Source organism: Lynx canadensis, chromosome D3 (genome assembly GCF_007474595.2).
Source record: "Lynx canadensis isolate LIC74 chromosome D3, mLynCan4.pri.v2, whole genome shotgun sequence".
NCBI classification, from domain to species: Eukaryota; Metazoa; Chordata; class Mammalia; order Carnivora; family Felidae; genus Lynx; species Lynx canadensis.
Window position 1 is genome coordinate 75,214,873 of NC_044314.2, and position 18,379 is coordinate 75,233,251.

Here is an 18,379-nt window from a genome sequence, read left to right on the forward strand (position 1 = left end):
CCAGCACCAACTCCGGCGGTTTCGCCGCTTGTTGCCGGGGCAACAGACCGATGACGGAGCGCCGCGAGGGCCAAGCCGCCTCCAACGCGATACCGGACGCTCAGACAGAAAGGAGGTTGTGATTTTTCTCTGGCGCCCTCTCGTGGGGGGAGGGAGATCAATCGCAAACGTCGCTGGTCCCGGAAACCAGCAAGGAGGAGGGTAAAGGCATCCAGTCACTACTACTCAAAATTCAGGGTGGTGGTTACCTGGAGTGTGTGTGTTGGGGGGGGGGGGGGGGGGGGGGGGAAGGTGGGTGAGGGTGGAGGGAAGTCAGGGGGATACGACAGAGGAGGAGAATATAAATCAGTGGTTCTCAAACCTGGCTGCACACGAGAATCACCTGGGGAAGGCTTAAGTATAGATGCCGTTAAAGAAGTAAAAATAAATAAATACAGACCAAACTCCAGATGAGTCCCATCAGGTTCTCAGGGTGTCAGAGGTTGTCTTAGCTCCCCAGGGGCACTCAGTGTGCAACCAGCTCGGAGAACCGCTGGCCTAAATAGATACACGTTATTGGAAACGGTTGTCTTTCGCTTGGTGGTGAGTTCCAGAGTGTTGGTTCTATTGGTGTTTTCTGACCCACATGTGTTACACGTATTGTTTTATGTGTGAAAAAGATAATTAAGGTGAACCTAGAGCATGCGACTCTTGATGTCAGGGTCATGAGTTCAAGACCCACGTTGGGTGTACTTAGTATTAAAAATTTTTATTTTTCAAATAAGTTTACCAAAAAAAAAAAAAGATAACAAACTTCACTCATTCATCCTCTTTTCTTTCATTTTCCCATTCTTTGTATTTAATTCACTTCATTCCTCCCTTCATTCTTATTCATCTGTTTTTTCTGGTGCGGTGAAGTATCTTGAACACTTTGGCCTCTATTCCAACCTCCCCGCCAAGCTACTTGTGGGGTCTTGGGCATGTCACTTCATCTCTCTGTGAAATGAGAATATGAAAGTAATTGAACAGGGATACCATTAGACCAGGACAGCCCTGATGCCTTGCTTGCTTAGGACGCAAACTGAAACCTAAGCCAGAATCAAGGCCCTAGAATCTGAGAATATTAACGTTTATTCATCTTTGAGAAAGAGAGAGCTCGTGCATACAAGTGGGGGAAGGGCAGAGATAGAGCGGGAGACACAGAATCCCAAGCAGGCTCCAGGCTCTGAGCTGTCAACACAGAGCTCGACACAGGCCTTGAACCCACAGATAGTGAAACCATGACCTGAGCTGAAATAGGACCCTTAAGTGACTGAGTCACCCAGGTGCCCCTAGAGTCTGAGAAAATTAAATGTAAGGACAACCAATCACAAACAGCCACCTAGCCTTTCCCAGATAAAACAACTACCTATGTGGTAGCCAATAAAATTATTTCCTTGCTTTGCTTCCGTGTCTTCTTTGTAAAAAGAAAGCTCTCCCCCAGCTCCTGCCTGGTGGCAGAGAGCTCCTACCCACCTTTGGTGTGGCATCACCCAGTTAAAATATATGCCCAAATAAACTCTTGAAAAATTAGAATGTACCTCAGTTTACCCTTGAACAAGAATACCACCAGTGCTGTTGTTTAAGGTTGCCCTTGTGAGACGAAATGAAGTTTCGGTGGAGACCACCTGGTCAATCTCAGGTAAGTACTCTTTTTTATACATCTCCCTTTACTTAGTTGACTCAGGGTCTGCCCTGCCCCGTGCGTGAGATTCCCCAGGGTTACCCTTCTGTTGGTACCTACCCCTTTGGCCAAGCTCAAGGCCTTTTCCATATCGTGTCCCCAATGGGCAGGGGAGGCAGCTACCCACTGGGGGTCAGTCCAGCAAAAGAACCCAAGACATAAATGCTTATTGGTGGGTCTCTGTGAATGTGGTAGGAACTTCAGAAATAAGTGAATTGGGTAGGGGGACCTCCTTCAGGTCCTGATTTTGTGACTCTTGAGTGAGTCCCCTTAGCCACCTGGTCCTAGGTTTTCTTATCTGTATTATGGCCTTAAAGGACCAAACAAGCTCCATTAGTGGGATTCCAGGGCTTAGGGCCTGACTAGCCTGGTCCCCAGGCCATGGTCTCTAGGTCTCTTCTGCTCAACAGTCATCCCCACTGGACCCCCACTTAGTCAACCTCTACCCTCACGGTTACATAGCTACCTGTAGCTCATTAAGCATCTTTACAAGTATCTTTTCCTTTGATCCTCCCAGAACCCCTGTGAGATATTTTATCATTCCCATTTTATTTTTTTAAGATTTTATTTTTATACCCACCGTATACCCAACGGTGGGGCTTGAACTCATAACCCCAAGATCAAGAGTCTCATGCTCCGACTAAGCCTGCCAGGGACCGTTTATTATTCCCATTTTAAAGTTGACTAAACTGAGCCTCATAAAGTGGCATCCCTTGCCTGGGGAGGGTGGCGGAAGCCCTGCTGTGATTCTGGGGCCCGGGCTTCCCTGCTGTCGTCTTGGCATCCAGCACATGGTAGGCTCACCGTAGTATTTGCTGAGAATGAATGAGTAGATTCCCTGCATTTGAATCCCTTCTTCAGAAGAAGAAAAGGGGAGGGGCGCCTGGATGGCCCAGTCAGTTAAGCGTCCAACTCTTCGTTTCAGCTCAGGCCGTGATTTCACCGTTAGTGAGTTTGAGCCCTGCACCAGGCTTCGCGCTGGTAGTGCAGGGCCTGCTTGGGATTCTCTCTCTCTGTGTCTCTGTCTCTGTCTGTCTGTCTCTCTCTGCCCCTCCCCTGTTCATGCTCTCTCTCTCTAAAATAAATAAACTTAAAAAAAGGGGGGGGCGGGAGCATGATAACAAAAGCAAAAAGAAAAAACAGAACTCACGTTGCTGGAATACTCATTTAAGCCTCCCTCCCGCGGGAGTCCTGCCTCTATTCTGTACACGAGGGAACTGAGACCCTGGAGAAGTCAAGTCACTCTCTTGAGGTCACACAGCAAGGACTAGGAGAGCCAGGATTTCCACGCAACCCCCAGAGCTTACGATCCCTCTTCAGACTGCTTTTCCAAGAGCCTGTGACTTGCAGGTGTAGCTCTTAAAAGAGGCCGGCAGATGTGGACCAGCTGGGCCATTTAAAGAGTTCAACGATGTTAAATATTTAGTGACAGGTTGATGACTATGGCCCACAGGGGGCTGAGAGGGGAAATCCAGGCAGGTGGATGCCGTACATGCTGGGCCCTGGGCCAGCTCGGTGAGGAGGGCTGTTCTTGGACTTGTGTCTCTGGGTGTCCTAGCAGGGCAGGAGAAAACAGGACCGGGGAGATGGTGTGGCCGCATGGGAGCAGCTCCCCGTTGGCTGAAACGTGACAGTGCTGGAGGCCATGCTGTGGCCTCACTTAATTAGCAGGTGTCATTGCCAAGGCACATGGGTCTATGCTGGGGTTTCACGGAATTTCAACATCAGCCACCCAGCTGCTCTCTTCTCACCTGGGCTGGGCTCCCCATCCTCCCGGATGCTGAAGTAGGCCAGCAGCTCAGAGATCCTGGGGCTACGAGGCTGCCTGCTGGAGCCCCAGTTTTGTGTTTTAATAACAACAATGGGAATAATCATAAATGTAGGTATCTGTGAGAAAAAAAGTGTAAAATGGCATTCACCAGAAACAGTGGATATCACTAGGGGGCAGGATTCAGGGTGATTTGAATTTTTATTTCCCTCCAGGTTTTTGAATTTATGATGGTCGCCGTTGCTTGTGTAATTAACAAAAAAATAAGGCATTGGTTGGTTAATCATAACAACCTCACTTCCATCGTGCCTTAGACTTTATGAGGTACTTTCAATGCATGAATGGCTTTCAACCTTGGTTGCAGGTCTGGATCACCTAGAGAAATTTTTTTAAATCCTCATGCTTGATCCCGGAGACAGGTTCTGATGTGGGTGGTCAGGGGTGGGGTCTGGGCATCTGTATTCTTTCCCATTTTTGGTAGTTTATCTCTTTAATTAAAAAATTTTGGGGGGCACCTGGGGGGTTCAGTCGGTTAAGTGTTCGACTTCGGCTCAGATCATGATCTCGTGATTCATGGGTTCGAGCCCCACATCGGATGGGCTCTGTGCTGACAGCTCAGAGCCTGGAGCCTGCTTCAGATTCTGTGCCTCCCCTCTCTCTCTCTGCTCCTCTCTTGCTCATGCTCTGTCTGTCTCTCTCAAAAATAAATAAACATTGAAAAAAAAGTTTTGGGGTGCCTGGGTGGCTCAGTGGGTTGAATGTCCTATGCCGAGTTCAGCTCAGGTCATGATCCAAGGGTCGTGGGACTGAGCCCAGATTCAGGCTCCACACTGAGCATGAAGCCTGCTTGGGATTCTCTCCCTCTCTCCCTCTCTCCCTCTCTCCCTCTCGCATTTTCACTGTCTCTCTAAAAAAAAAAAAAAAAGTATCAAATTAAAAAATAAAAATAAATTTCAAAAAAAATTTTTAATGTTTATTTATTTTTGAGAAAGTAAGCACAAGCAGGGGAGGGGCGGGGGGGGGAGGGACAGAGGATCTGAAGTGGGTTCCATGCTGACAGCTGAGAGCCCAATGTGGGGGCTCAAACTCACAAACTGTAAGATCATGACCCGAACCTAAGTCAGAGGCTCAACAGACTAAGCCACCCAGGTGCCCCTAAGTTCAAAAAGTATTAATTGACGTATGGTTGATACATAATATCATGTTAGTTTCAGGTGTATAACACAGATCCAATATGTAACGAAATGTATATGTAACGAAATGCTCACCACCATGAGTGTAGTCCCCATCTTCCGCGAAAGTTATTACAATATTATTGACCATATTCCCTTTGCTGTACTTGTCATCCCTGTGACTTATTTAACTGGAAGCTTATCTGTACTTTTCATACACTTTAGAATAGTTTTCGATTCACAGAAAAATACAAAGATAGTACAGAGAGTTCCTTCTGCTTTATACTCCTTTTTCCGTTACTAACATCTTATGTTCATTAGGTACTTCTGTAGGACAGGAGTCTCACGGGGTTGAGTTCAAGGAGTCAAGTTCACGCTCCCGACGCGGCTACATTTCCGGAGGCTCCAGGGAAGAATGGGTGTCTTTGCCTTCTTCAGGCTTCTGGAGGCTGCCACGTTCCTGGGCTTTCTTTCATCTTCACAGCCCACAGCCTAGCATCTCCTTCTGCCCATTCTTCGCCAGCCGCATCTGCTCGGCCTCAGCTGGGGAATCTTCTCCACTTTTAAGGATTCATGTGCCCACCTGGATGATTCAGGATAACCTTCCCATCCCAAGGTTTTTAACCTTAACCACCTCTGCAAAGCCCCTTCTTCCACATAGCCAAGGTAACCTGTTCACAGGTTCTGGAATTAGGGGGTGGACATCTTTGGAGGTCAGTATTCCACCCACCACAGGAGGAAAGGGGGACACTTTTAATTATTGTCATTCAATTTCATTTGGCTTTGCTTTTTGTTTTTTACCAACCCCCCCCCCCCCAAATAGTACATCACTACCACATCTCTTATCCTTCTAAGCCCTCCTGGCCTCTGCTTACCTCCTTCCTCCCAGTTTGGAGGTCATCACCCTGAGAGAAACCTGTACAGGTAAGTCTGCCCTCTTCAGGTGCGTGGCCAGGACCTTCCATTACCACGGATGCTCTATTTGTCAATCAGGTGAGCTCATCAGACCCTATTCGAACAGACCTGTTCCTATGTGCAGAGGAAGCTGAAAAATGGAATTCTGTTCCAGAACCTCCCATTCAAGTCGTACAGCCTGCTTCCACCTGCTGGAATACATTTGTCTGATGGAACAGCACTAGCTTTTTTTTTTTTTGGTATTCCTTTTATTTTTCAAGCCCAGCCCCGTATGAAGGAAGCAGCCTCTGTGTAGCTCTGAATCATTTGGTGTCACTGAGCTTTAATTTTCCTGTCTGTGAAATAGGGATGATAGTACGAATTTGTTATTGACAGCTGCCTTAGCCCAGGGCCAGCACATTGTGGGAACTTGATAAATGATACCTGTTGGTGTCATAATTGCCCTGATACAATTTTATGTGTAGCGCCTGCCTCTGTAAGTGCTGGGTTCATTTCCCCCCTCCTAAAGGAAGGCGCTGGGAAATTGTTACTTATTTGCATACGAGTGGTTGATAAACTCCCCACCATTCCCCCCAGTTTCCCTGCTCAAGCTACACCCTGATTGGGGTTGGGGTATTGCCTTCTCTCTGTGGTTCAGGAGGAAATCCTGATTTGTCTAACCCAACTACGGTGGACCCACACCCTTGTGGGGGAGAGGGGGTGGGGCCCAGTTCTAACCAAAGACATTTCAGGGGATGTCTGCTGGGAGTGGGGGTGGGGCAACTCCTGGGTGCTGTTATATATGCAAGAGACCTGTGGTACTGCTGCAGCCATAACCCCAGCAGGAGCATGCCACCGACACAGCTGACCACGACCATCACAGGGCAGGAAGAGAGAAGGGTCGCTGCTTGATGGCGATATCAGAAACAGAATCGACCTATCCCATGGGCCCCAATCCCAGAGCTTGGTTCTTCCTTTCTTTTCTTTCTTTTCTTTCTTTCTTTCTTTCTTTCTTTCTTTCTTTCTTTCTTTCTTTCTTTCTTTCTTTCTTTCTCCTTTCCTTTTTTCTTTTAAGATCTTTCTTTTTATTACTGTTTTATAGTAAAAAAAAAACAAACAAACACATAACTTGATATCTACCCCCTTAACAAAGCTTTAACTATACGGTACAGAATTGTTGATGGATAAAGAAGATGTGATATATACGTACAATGGGACTCCTTTTACAGGATACAATAGTCTTCTTGCTTTATGTCATTTTTCAGTTACCAGGAAACATTCCCATCGACAGACTTTTCTAGAGCAGCATCACTCACAGTGCAGTATGTATGTGTATATACATATGGATAACATTTGGGGAGGAGGGCATTAAAATACACTTATAAAATCAACCACGTTAAACATTTTAAAAATGTATTTATTTTTGTTTTAGAGCATGTGTGCAGGCGGGGGAGAGGGACAGAGGGAGAGAGAGCCTCCCAAGCAGGCTGCAGGCTCAGCGAGGAGCCCGACTCAGGGTTCAGTCTCACCAACCATGAGATCATGACCTGAGCCAAAACCAAGAGTCGGACACTCAACTGACTGAGCCTCTGAGGCACCCCAATTTTAATCGTTTTTAAGTGTGCAATTCAGTGGCATTAAGCACACTCACAATGTTGTGCAGCCACTCAGCGTGTGTTTCAACTATTATCTAATATACAAAACCAGGTCATGGAAAATAATAATAATGATGATGATAATAATAATAATAACACTCCACGGCACATACCACACTGGAGGCAGGGATGATTTTTTCATGGTCAAGGTATTGCTGGCCAAAAAAGACACTAGAAAACAAAATATTCAAACACCCCTTTCCCCAGGCAGGTTGGCAGTTTTCTGTGGCCCACACACAGGAGCCGGTGCTGAAAGAATGCCCCCCCAACTCCCAGGGGTGCAGCAGGGGCCTAGAATAGAACTTGAATCATTCAGGCTGCTTGCCTTTGCCACGGCTGAATTTCAGAAGAACGCCCGCACCCTGTGTAAACAGCAGGCTTCCTGGAAAACAACGTGATGTGCGAGACCTTCAGTTTTAGAATCGGCCTGTAATTCTTGATCCATGACAGCAGCTGGAGAACCGATGTCAGAGGTCCCCCCCACATCCCCACCCCAGTTCTCCCTGCGTGGGAGTGGGGGGGGCCCAAGACCACAGTTGAAGAACCACCTGACCCAGCTTGGTGGAGCTCACCCTTGACTTTACACAGAGAAGGGAAGGACGTACCCAAATGGGGCAAGTGGCAGAGTCAGTGTGTCTTGTGAGAGCAGCTGGTGGCCTCAGCGAGCCGAGACAGAAACAAGCTGCAGAGAAGGGGAGAGAGACTCAGCCAGTACCTGCGTGGCACTTATTGAACATCTATTGCCCTCTGCGCCTCTGTGATTTCTCTTCTCACGGTGTCTCCAGGAAGAATGAGTTATCGCAACCCCACTTTTCAGATGGGGACACTGAGGCTCAGTGTGGTTGGGCAGAGGACGCTCATGGCCAGTGTCATGAGTCGGGGTCCCCATCCCAAAGTCCACACCGGTTCCATTCTGCTGGGCTGTCAGATGTGGGCGTGGCCCACCGAGATGGGGCATCAAGCCAGCTTTTCCATGGCTTTCCTGGACATGGGCACCCAGGGGCCATCCCTGGACGGTAGAGAGCTTCCACTTCCTAAGTTACCAAGTTCAGGGTGATTGGAGAATGGTGTGAGAGCAACTCCCTTCTCTGCTCAACTTTGAGCCTTCCTGGGCTCCCCCTCTCCCTCTACATGAAGTCCACACCTTGAACAAGTTACTGGACCCAACGTTGGCTGTTGGCCAACCTTGCCTGCCATATTGGCCGTTCCTTTAAGCCCTGTGGCCTGCATTTCTGCCATGCTGTGCCCTCTGCCTGGAAGGCTCTGCCCTACTTCTAACTCTTCCTCATCCTTCAGATCTTATAAATGCCACTTCCTCTGGGAAGCCCTCCCTGATCTTCTCTAATGACATCAAGTTGCCTGGCCTCAGGACACCCTGCATTTTCCCCATAGTGTTCACTGCAGTGTGAAATGATTGGTAAACATTCATAACCTGGGGCGCCTAAATGGTTAAGTTGGTCACTTAAGTCGGCAACTGAGTGGCTCGGTCGGTGAAGCATCCGACTTCGGCTCAGGTCATGATCTCACGGTCCGTGGGTTCGAGCTCCTCGTCAGGCTCTGTGCTGACAGCTCGGAGCCTGGAGCCTGTTTCAAATTCTGTGTGTGTGTCTCTCTCTGCTCTGTCTCTATCTCTCAGAAATAAATAAATGTTGAAAAAATTTTTAATTAATAACCTGCCCACACCAAACTGAACTCCATGAGAATAGGGACTTGCTGCCTTGCTCCTGCTGTGTGTCCCAGTCTCTGCCAGACTGATCAGTACCTTGTAGCTGCTTAATAAATACTTGATGAGTGAGTGAGTGAAACTCCGGCCAGGGGGGGTACTAACTTAAGCACACAAGTAGTCAGGGGCATGAAGGCATGAGTGGGAAGGCCACGCCTTTGCCAGAGAGGTGTGTCCCTAAACCTGGGCCGTGTGCCAGGACTGGTTCCTGAAAATTAGTGCCATCTCAGCTGAGCAAGCGCCTGGGGTGTTCCCAGACTCTTCTGCTGCATTTCGAGCGCCTTTGTCCCTGGGAAAGCTTCAGCCCTTGGCCTGTCTCCTCGCGTGTGTCTCTTGAGGACAATAAAGTTCTCCCATTACTGGCTTGGGGCAGCAGGAGAGAGGGACACCCCCCCCGCAAAGCCACTATTGGAATTAGAAGGTAGAAGGGTGATGGGGCGCCTGGGTGGCTCAGTCGGTTGAGCGTCCGACTTTGGCTCAGGTCATGATCTCACGGTCTGTGAGTTTGAGCCCGGCATCGGGCTCTGTGCTGACGGCTCGGGGCCTGGAGCCTGCTTCGGATTCTGTGTCTCCCTCTCTCTCTGCCCCTCCCTGCTTGCGCACTCTCTCTTTTTCTCTGAAAAATAAGTAAACATTTAAAAATTAAAAAAAAAAAGAAAAAAGAACTGAGACCCTTCCCTGCTTGGACATAATAAGCAGCCAGTGGCGAGAGCTGACCTAGACTGGACTTATCTTACCTTATCTTCACTGGGGACCCACAGACTGTGTGTCTTTTTCGTTCACTTCTTACGCCCTCTGTTATCTTGTTTGTTGTGCAACTTCTCTCCTGCTCCGTGTGCCCTGTGAGAAGCCAAGTGAATCACGTGGTGAAATGTCATTGAACTTGGAATCCTGAACCTGCTTTATAATTGCGTTAGCCTTGCTCTATGATGGAAGAAAGCCGACGCTGTGGAAAGACACAACTCGTGTGTGCGCCTTCATAGCGTGCTCAGGGCGAAGGGGCCTCGAGTTATGGTGCCAGACCTACTCACCTAATAGTCGGCAGGAAATGAGGCTCGAAAAAGGGACATCAAGGGGTGCCTGGGTGGCTCAGTCAGTTAGGCGTCTGGTTTCAACTCAGGTCATGATCTTGCGGTTTGTGAGTTCAAGCCCCATATCAGGTTCTGTGCTGACAGCTCAGAGCCTGGAGCCTGCTTCAGATTTTGTGTTTCCCTCTCTGCTCCTCCCCCGCCTCAAAAATAAACATTAAAACATTTTTTTAAAAAATAGGGACATCCATCAAGTCTTGAAACCAATCAACAGAGTTGGAACCAGATCCTGGGTCCCCTGACAGGTGGGCCTGGGTGCTTTCCACCTCACCGGGCTCCCAGTGTTACCCAGAATTTCTGAGAGCTGGGGAGGGCATGTCGATCATCAGCAACATCATCTTGGGCATCCCCACATGACTTGTGTCAAGTGCCAACCTGTGTCCTGGGCGAATCTTTAAATATGCCATCTCCTTGGGGCACCTGGGTGGCTCAGTCGGTTGAGCATCAGACGGTGGCTCAGGTCATGATCTTGCCATTCCCGAGTTCGAGCTCCACGTCGGGCTCTGTGCTGACAGCTCAGAGCCTGAAGCCTGCTTCGGATTCTGTGTCTCCCTCTCTCTCTGCCCCTCCCTTACTCGCGCTCTGTCTCTCTGTCCCTCTCTCTCTCAAAAATAAACATTAAAAATGTTTTTTTTAATATACTATCTCCTTGAATACTGTCCTCAACACTTTGAAGGAGGTGCTCTTAGGATCCCCATTTCACAGATGAGGAAACTGAGGCTCAGAGAGGTTATGTCATTTGCTCAACATCACACAGGTAGAAGCAGGGTTTGATCCCATGTCTGTCCGACTCCAGAACCTGTGCTCCTCTAGGTTCCCTTATGTCCTCATTCTCAGATGGCTTAGATTCAGTGTGTGATTCATTTCTGTCAACAACAATACAAGTTTCTGTGAGCTCCTGGACGGGGTGCCATCTTGGCGCCCACAAATCCCTAGCAGAGCCTGGCCCGCGGGAGAAGCTTAAGAAGTGATTGTGGAGTTGAGAGGCGCCTGGGTGGCTCAGTCCGGTAAGCGTTCGACTCTTGGTTTCCACTCGGGTCATGATCTTGTGGTTTATGAGCTCAAGCCCTGCATCAGGCTCTGTGCTGATAGTGCAGGGCTGCTTGGGATTCTCTCTCTCCCTCTCTCTCTGCCCCTCCCCTGCTCGCTCTCTATCTCTTTCTCTCAAAAAGAAATAGATAAACATTTTTAAAAAGTGATTGTGGAGTTGAATGGAATGAAGAAGACCAGGTTTCACTTTTTCTATTTCTCCCACTGAATAACATTGGTAATTGGCCATGACGTTGTGTTAGGTCAGGCACACAGTGGCTGGGTCTCCTTTCAGCATGTTCCCCGGAGCCCCCCCCCCCCCCCGGCCTCCCCCCTGCTGCAGGGGCGCAAGGATGACGTGGTATTCCTCCCTTTCCTCTACTCTGTGCTGTTTAAGTGCCCCAAATGCTATTTTCATCCGGAAACTGAAAAAATGTTCAAATATTTAGCTGCAGTGCGCTGTGCCGTTTTCCCGGGATGGCAGCGAGTGGGCCTGCTGGCGGGTGTCGCCTTTGCGTTAATTAGGGAAAAGCAGCAGACGGGCCCTGGAAACAGCAAGGCGGGTTGGCATGGCGGCTCTTTCACACCCAGAGGAGTTGGCTCAACAAAGCCCATTTGGCACATTTAGTCCTGCTGAAAACCTGGCAGTTGGAGAGGTGACATCACTGGAATCAATTACCCCCACAACTGCCAGTCCTGGGTAGAAATAACTCAAGAAATCAATTCATAATAACCACGCCATTCATCGAGGGCTGCCTGCCTGCCTGCCAACCTCCCGACCGCCTGATTTACATTAACCCTTTCAACCTCACGTCAGCCCTGAGAGGTAGTGGCCGTTATTCCTATCCTCTTTTTACCGACGGATTGTAGGGGCCCAGGCCGGGCCACCCCAAGATGGGCCACTTTGGCATGAGAGCTATTTAGAGTTAAAAAGCCATCAAACCCCAGCAGCTTCAGGAAAAGTTCCTTACCTCCCCCTAGAACTGCCTAAAAAGACTTTAGATAGAGGACCGGCTCCGGGGAGAGGCTAGCACAAGAACGTAACTACTTTAGGATGTGAATCAGGCACGGTGGACAGGGAGGGGCCACTTTGATCAAAGTCCTCTCTTGCTGGAGGGGAGGTGTGTGGGGGGATGGGCGAAATGGGTGACGGGCACCAAGGAGGACACTTGTTGGGATGAGCACTGGGTGTTACACGTAAGTGATGAATCGCTCAATTCTACTCCTGAAACCATTATTACACTGTATGTTAACTCACTTGGATTTAAATGAAAGGAAAAACAAGTCCTCTCTATGTCCCATTGTTTCCGAGTGGCCCAGAAAACATTTGTTTACCAGTTACTCTTTTTCATCTTCCTGTGAATTGCATTCCTTCCCTTTGAAGTCCCAGACCCCGTGTCCCCTTCTCCTTAGTTCAGCATGACACATAGATCTCATTTTGCCTGTCTTTGGAACTTCCATGTCTGTGTGGATTTCCTGTACATACAAAACTAAATCTGATTTTCTCCTGTTAATCTGTCTTACATCAATTTGATTCTTGGTCCAGCTAGGACCTCGAGGGGACAGGATCTTCTTGCTCCCCAACAAGACCGCTGGGGCTTAGAGAGGGGACGTGTGGTAGGCTGAGTAATGGCCCCCAAAGAGATGGGCTCCCAATCCCTGGAACCCCTCAATCTGTCCTTATTTGGAAGAAGGGGTCTTCGCAGGTGTAATTAAGTTCAGGGTCTTGTGATGGGGGGGTTTATCCTGCATTGTCTGGGTGGGCCCTAACTGCCATCACAAGCACCCTTATAGGATAGAGACGGGGAGACTGTGCAGACACGAGGGAGGCTGTGTGGAGACAGAGGCAGATGTTGGAGCCATGCATCCATAGCCAGAGGATCCCTGGAGCCCTCAGAAGCTGGGAGAGGCAAGGGACACTTTCTCCTCTAGAGCTCTCCCAGGTCATGCCGTGCTGCGCTCACCTTGATTTTGCCCTGGTGATACAGATTTCACACTTCTGACCTCCAAAACAGAGAGAATAATTTTCTGGTTGTTTTAAATCACCGGGTTTGTGGTCCTTCGTTATATAGCAGCCACAGGAAACTCACACAGGAAATGACTTGTCCTCGGCCACCCAGCTGGAAAGTGGAGGTGTGGGGCTTTAAACACAGCAAATGCTCAAAAAACATGACCTGTGATTATTACGATGTTGCATGTGGGAAGGCTGAGTCGTAGGATAAAATGTCAGAAAGACCATGAATTTGGCCTACTTTGTCCATCCCAACAGATGGCGTTGGGGAGAGACAGTTTGAGTAACCAGGATTTGATGACTCAGTTTGGGAAGAAGCTATTAACAGCGCTGGGTGGGGCTGGCTCAGGAAAATGATGAAATGTTGTTGGGTGAACACCTCACCCCCACTGAGTCAGTTCCAACCATGAGAGTCAACTCTGCTGGCCAAGCTGGTCTTGCAGTTCGGCTTGAGAGGGGTTTGCAACCAACAGAGCCAGCAGGATGGCCCAACGATCCAAAAAGATGAGATGGTTCCTCTGTGTCTGGCCATATTTCCCCCATAACACTTTATTTATTGATGATTTCATCCTCTGTTTCTCTGTGGTCCAGAGTAAATACTCAACACGTACTTATTGAATGTGTGAATGTCTGCCCCACCGCAGGACGCTAAGGCCAGCTTGCCAAAGGCTTATTTCGCTCCTCCCCTGTTCCTTCCATATCTCCTCCTTTCCCCTCCCTTCTGATCTTGAACAGTTCAATCCAAGAACCATTGGGGCGGTGGGGGGGAGTCCCAGCAAGGTAAGCATCACTAGCAGGGGAATGGGGAGAGGGTGTATGCTGGTCCCAGAGGACGTCATAGCCCAAATGGGATGAGGGGGGTAGCCCAGCATGGGTGGCCAGAGCTCATGCAAGTGAAGAGGGCATCCTCGTGGAAAGGCAGCCGAGCTTGAGCAGGCTGTAAAGGGCATCCTTGTTGGGGAGAAGGAGGCATCAATAATAAGAAATTGTTGCACATGGGGGATTGGCCACATGAGTGAACACATTGAAAACAATGAGAATATACCAGGTCTCTCATGGGTGGACAAGGGAATCACCGATGTGGAAACAGGAAAATCTGGAATTAGCATTGGATCTATTAAGATGAACTCATGATTCTTTTAGCTTAAAAAAAAGTTTATTTTTGAGAGAGAGGGAGAGAGAGTTGGAGAGGGGCAGAGAGAGAGGGAGACACAGAATCCGAAGCAGGCTCCAGGCTCTGAGCTGTCAGCACAGAGCCCGACGCGGGGCTCGAACTCACGAACCGTGAGATCATGACCTGAGCCACCCAGGCACCCCTGACCTCATGATTTTTAATGTAGCAGAGGACCATCAAGACAAATATAGACAAGGATGGATAGAAATGTGTGTGCATATGTGGGTGTGCACGTGTGTATAGCTCTGTCCATGGGGCGGATCTGGGAGCGGTGACACCCCAGTAACAACGATGGTGACATGTCTGAAGGACACAGAAGCCAGCTGGAAGGGACCATCACAGACCCAATCTAAGCTAATTTAGGCACCCAAATAAAGAATAACAGTAACGTGTTTGTAACTCATGGAATCATTTACCTCTGTCTGCATGGACATAAATAAATAAATAAATGGAAAGTTTGATCAGAGATGGGACATTTACCTGGTCTCACAGTACTTCCCTCTGAAATATCTATTTGTTTCAAGGAGGAAAAGAGCAGATGCACTACACAGTGGAGAAGCCTGGAAGGCACCACCTCATACAAGTGATCGAATTAACATCAATAGTGGGACCAATTGAAGTCACAGATTATCTATTAAGATATAATGAGAGACACAGCACATCACTTCTGTGATGGTTCGTGATGTATAGAATCCACAATCTGCATCTAATCTAAGATGCGTGGCCCAAATCTAATGAAGAGGAAACATGAAGGACGCCTGGGTGGCTCAGCTGGTTAAGCATCCGACTCTAGATTTTGGCTCAGGTCATGTTCTCACAGTTCGTGAGTTCAAGCCCCACACTGGGCTCCTCACTGACAGTACAGAGCCTGCTTGGGATTCTCTCTCTCTCTCTCTCTCTCTCTCTCTCTCTCTCTCTCTCTCCCTCTGTCTCTGCCACTCCCTTCTCAATAAATAAATAAATAAAATTTTAAAAAAGAGGAAACATCAAACAAACATAAACAGAGACATATTCTCCAAATAACTGCCTTGCCTCTTCATAGTATCCAGGTCATGAGAGCCAAAGAAAGACTCGGGAATGTTCCAGACAGAAAAAGCCTCAAGAAACCTCACAGGACAACTAACTACAAGCAACGTGAGATTCTGAACTGGACCTTTTTGCTACAAAGTTCATCATTTGGTCAAATGGTGAAACTTGAATAGATCTGAGCATTAGATGGTACTAATGTATCAGTGTTAATTTCCTGCATTGACAGATGTATGTACTGTGATTCCACTGGAGAACATCCTTGTTGGGAGGAAATACACGTTGAAATATTTAGGGTGGTGGGGCATTGTGTCAGCAACTTATGCTCCAGTGGTTCAGGGATAAACAGCTATTTGAATTGTACTTGTAACTTCTCTGTAAATTTGAGATTGTGTCAAAAGAAAAAAAAGAAATGTTTTGTGTGGCTTGCATAGTGTTTTTTATTTTTATTTTTATTTTTTAGGGAGGCTCCATGCCCGACACAGGTTGAACTCGTGACCCTGAGATCAGGACCTGAGCTGAAATCAGGAGTCAGGTACTTAACCGACTGAGCCACCCAGTTGCCCCTACATGATGTTTTTTAAAATTTTTTAAATTTTTTTTTTCAATGTTTATTTATTTTTGGGACAGAGAGAGACAGAGCATGAACGGGGGAGGGGCAGAGAGAGAGGGAGACACAGAATCGGAAACAGGCTCCAGGCTCCGAGCCATCAGCCCAGAGCCCGACGCGGGGCACGAACCCACGGACCGCGAGATCGTGACCTGGCTGAAGTCGGACGCTTAACCGACTGCGCCACCCAGGCGCCCCTTAAAATTTTTGAATTAGCTGCCAATACCTAAAAATCAAGAGATTTTACCCCCTATTCTAGGTTTCTGACTTCTTGAGAAACCTGAAATGCTAACAATTCTGGGCAATGAGTGGCTAGGTGAACAGCCACACCGCCCTTTAGATGGGCCAGGTGACCTCTTCTCCACAGTCCCCACCACTCCTTACTGTATAAAACCTAGCCCACAGCATCCATGATGCTACCAGCCTGCCCCCTGGGACCAGCCCAACCTCTATGATAAACTATGGGAATCACCCAGAGCAGGTACTTAAAACATTTGTTGGCTGGCTGGCTGGCTGGGTAGGCAAGATGGGTCGATAGATGAACTTTCAAGATACTCTATGAACCAAGAGCAATGACCTTTCTCAGCACATTAAATATATGTTCCATGGCAAGACAATTCTTATAGACTTGAATTTCTTTTTTTAATGTTTATTTATTTATTTGGTGGGGGGAGGGCGCAGAGAGAGAGGGAGAGAGAGAATCTCAAGTAGGTTCCACGCTCAGCGCAGAGCTCGATCCTACAACCGTGAGGCCACAACTTGAGCCGAAATCAAGAGGCGGACGCTCAACCAGCTGAGCCACCCAGGCACCCCTAGACCTGAATTTCTTGTAGTGGCCATAGTCTCTGGGTGGTTTGGCTGGGATGCCGCAAGTTGAGAAATCAGGGTGTTGTCTGATGCTGGAAGTCCTCGTAGTAGGTTGTGATCTCTCTGTGGAATTGATGGAGGTGTCTGAAAGGTGGGTGGGGTACTGGCACCGGGTCAGGGTGCTGGGTAGGATGGTGAGGCTTCAAGGAGATGGTATCTTAAGATGCCTGAGGTGGGGAGGTTGGGTGGGGTGGGAACAAGCCAAGGTTGATGACTTGGGTTCCTATCAGTGAGAGATCTGACTTGATGGGACATGTCAAGATCTGTGTCATGAGCAAGAATGATGATAGCTTTGTCTCCCTCAGACAGACCCCCTCACTTCCCAACTGCACTTGGGTTATAGCCTTGATGTGGAACAGTCTCTCTCTTCTCCCATCTGCCTCCTGAAAGACTAAATTAAGAATATTTCATATAGTTTAGCAATGATTTTTCTGGCACTAGTGATTTCTCATTGCCCTTAACATGAAGTCCAAACTCTGTATCACCCCCTACCTAACCCAACATGCCCCTGCTCACCTGCCTTAGCTAAATAAACTCTTGGGGCGCCTGGGTGGCGCAGTCGGTTAAGCGTCCGACTTCAGCCAGGTCACGATCTCGCGGTCCGTGAGTTCAAGCCCCACGTCGGGCTCTGGGCTGATGGCTCGGAGCCTGGAGCCTGTTTCCAATTCTGTGTCTCCCTCTCTCTCTGCCCCTCCCCCATTCATGCTCTGTCTCTCTCTGTCCCAAAAATAAATAAAAAACGTTGAAAAAATAAAATAAACTCCTATCTCTCCACTCTCATACCCACCCCCACCCCCCCACCCCCCCGCCGGTTGCTTGCACACACCCAAGCTCTTTGTCACCTTAAGGCTTTTGCACATGCTCCAGCCACTCTGGCTGTCTCCTAATACTCCTTCAGATCTCAGCTCTTCGTAGATACTTATTGCCCAAACCTCCTACATCCTATCTCCCTCAGTCGCCCTCTGACATTCTGCTGTTTTATTTTCTTCATTTATAGTTATTAGTGTCCGAAATTGTCTTACTTGTGTATCGTATTGTATTGTCTCCCAAACTAGAAAGCCAGCATCACAAGAGCAGGAATTTTGCTGTACGGTTCACACCTTTTATCCACAATTCCTACCTAGCACCGTGCACGGCACAGACTGGGCACAAGTAAATATTAATTCCAGAATGAATGAAAAGCTCTCAACAACTGTGTGCTAGATTTTTTTGGAGAAGATGGGTGTTGGGTTTTAGGACACAAGGATCTAGGTGGGTTGTGGCTGATGTGAATTGTGCTCCAAGTGGTGACAAGCATGTATCCTGGGCTATTGGTCTGAGGTTAGGTTTGGGGAAACAAGGGTTCAGTCTGATGGTGGTTGAGTTGGATGGTAAACTGGGCCAGGTCCCTTAGGTAACATCAGACCGTTCAGGTCAGACAGGACCCCAGATTTCAGGAAACGGGAGTCTTAGCTAGGCATGGCCGAGTTAAACTTGTGACTTGAGCAGCGTCCAACAGGTGAAAGATCATTGAAGAACAGTCAAACGTCCCCATTGGTTGCAGCTAAAGAGAACTGCGACCCGAACAGCGTCCAACAGGTTGCTTGGGGCTGTTGGAGGACAGACAGGCTCTGTTCTTGGGGAAACAGGTGTCCTCGGGGGTGCTGGCTGTGTTGGGCTG